The sequence below is a fragment of the Orbicella faveolata genome, unplaced genomic scaffold, assembly GCF_042242905.1.
Source record: "Orbicella faveolata isolate gen_17 unplaced genomic scaffold, um_ofav_v1 contig_25, whole genome shotgun sequence".
NCBI lineage: Eukaryota > Metazoa > Cnidaria > Anthozoa > Scleractinia > Merulinidae > Orbicella > Orbicella faveolata.
Genome location: NW_028301553.1, coordinates 25,331,883 through 25,334,235, shown reverse-complemented (window position 1 = coordinate 25,334,235; position 2,353 = coordinate 25,331,883). Strand labels below are relative to the sequence as shown.

Sequence of the window (2,353 nt, the reverse complement as noted above, 5' to 3'; positions counted from 1 at the left end):
ATCCCGCTATTTTTGGGTATTAGAGAACCCTTGATCTACCACTCCCAGATAGGAATTTTCAAGCCACATGGGTAGTATTTTTTAATCTTACAGAATTTAGTCTATTTTATTTAACAGGTGAAGCTTGTTAGGCATAGGGACGGATATATGGACATCAGAATGCATACAAGAAACTAAGTTTTCACAGTCAAATGTAACTCTCTTTATTATTAAAAAGACAAAATGCTGTTATCATTATTATTACTACTGTAAGAAAATTTGCAACTAAAAATCAATAATGGTAGTAGTACTGAGTGAGTACAATTCCGCCTGTAATCATGCATACAAGGGATTAACAAAATGTGACGACTGCGGAGAGGATGTCCGATTTGTTGATCACGAGTACCGACAACCCACCATCCAGCAGACCTATCTACGTAGCCTATCATTATTATGGGGCAGGACACAACGATTCCACGAGATCATTAGGTAACAAAACACTATGAACTGTATGCATAGAAAGAGAATGAACAAAATTTATGTGGAGAAAATCATACACGGTATCCGGGAATGCGTTCTGAGAAATATTGAAAACAATGACTCAAAGGTTTTCGTATTTGCCATATGTCCAAGGTTTGATTTATAAGATCCTCGTAGATATTTAAACAATAGCCTCCACTGATTTGGCGAGGAACTGATATGATCAGATAGTTGTCCGCGGATATTAACTGTTCCGAGACACGAACAGCTTTCAGAGAGCGAAGCGCGGGGAAAACCGTGAGCTTTGAGGAAAAGATAATGTCCAATGGACAAATATCCAAGCATATTTTCCGCGCAAAATAGAGGCTATTGTGTTTATTATCCTTCAAAAGGTTTTCACATAGCCTACTCAATTTTTAAGCCTTTTGCTGTAAAGTTTTAACACTTAAGAATTTGTGTGGGCGTTGAAAATCTTTTCATTCTGTTTAAAATGTTAAATTCTATTCAAACAGGCTCTTTTCTAGCGGTGAAAACTAAACGTGCGAAGGTAAATTCTAAAATTCGAAACTTTGGGAATATCACTTGGGGTATATTCTAGGTTATTCCCGAGATTTAACTGGAAAATATTCCGAATAACGTGACGAGTTTACACCAATAATCACGGGCGTGAAAAAATATTTAAAAAAGCGGTAAAATAACATCAAAACTTACATGAAATTAACGCGTTAACCCATGATATTTAAAATCACTTTTTTGTGGTCTAGGTGTACGTAGTAAGGATGAATCTAATGAGGAACAAGAACCGGAATGCCAGCCTGCCAAGGAAACGGGATGCAGTTGTGGCAGTAAACAAAAGTCACGAAATAGAGCAGCACGTTTCAACAAGGGAGGAAAGTCTCGCTGTCCTTGTGTTAAAAGAGGCCAAGCCTGCGATCGTGACCTATGCAAGTGACGCTCCTGTGGCAATGTTGACGAGAAAAAATTGACGAAGAAATTGACGCAATGCCGGTGCGGAGAAGCAAAAAAAAAAAAAGATAATGTAGAACAAACAGTTTCTTGCGTAGACGTTACAGGGAGAAACAAAACAAAATGCCCGTGTTTTACTGCTGGTTTAACATGCAAAGACTGTAAGTGCCACAACTGTAAGAATAGTTTTGGCATGAATACTACCGACACTCCCACAAAAGGTAATGGCCAAGAAAAAAAGAGGAAGTCTACGCTCTCTACTCCACCTTCTCTTAAAAGGCGTCGAGGAACTGAATATTTAAGGGAGAATAACATTGATAATATTGCGGCGGGGTGGAGTCAGCTAGAGAACTGTGTTCTTGAAATGACAGAAAATTTTATTTCCTCTATTAATTTAGAACACACTAAAAAGAAGTATATGTACTCTGTACAATTTTGTGATTGACAGTGACTTTGCAAAATGCAATTCCTTCCGTTTTAACGGCCGCAAAACCCTCGCACAGATCCATGGGAAACTAGCTTATATAAATAGAAGGCCGGATGCTATATGGCGTTTGGCTAGTGGAGGATCGAAAAGCTAGTTTCAAATAGTTAAGTAAAAATGTCGGGGATGATGCTTCGAAGTAGCTTAGAGGTCTTAGAGTTTTGTTTTATTCAGCTTAATATTATAACTCATTTGTTAATTAGATGCAGTACACAATGAAAAATAAGGTTGTCACGAAAAGTTGGAAAGTTTCAATCGTTATCGCGTAAGAACTCATTCATCAACAGAACCTGTTGGATCCTTAAGAACCCATAACTGAGTGGAGTGAAGTATTTTTTATAGTTTCATTTTGCTCTGTTTAAAGAATATCAAAGTTCTGTTTGAGAATCCAATTGTTTTTATTCATAAAGGTAATGCTTGACGATTTAAGGACGTGTTATCATT

At 37.4% G+C, this 2,353-nt stretch overlaps 1 long non-coding RNA gene across 1 annotated transcript; it reads left to right on the top strand.

Moving 5' to 3' along the window:
* Nucleotides 1-337: 337 nt before the first annotated feature.
* On the top strand, nt 338-1,497 carry LOC149109639 (uncharacterized). Its single transcript, XR_016208803.1, has 2 exons — nt 338-468; nt 1,224-1,497. It is a non-coding gene; the product is annotated as an uncharacterized LOC149109639 (long non-coding RNA).
* The last annotated feature ends 856 nt before the right edge of the window (nt 1,498-2,353 follow it).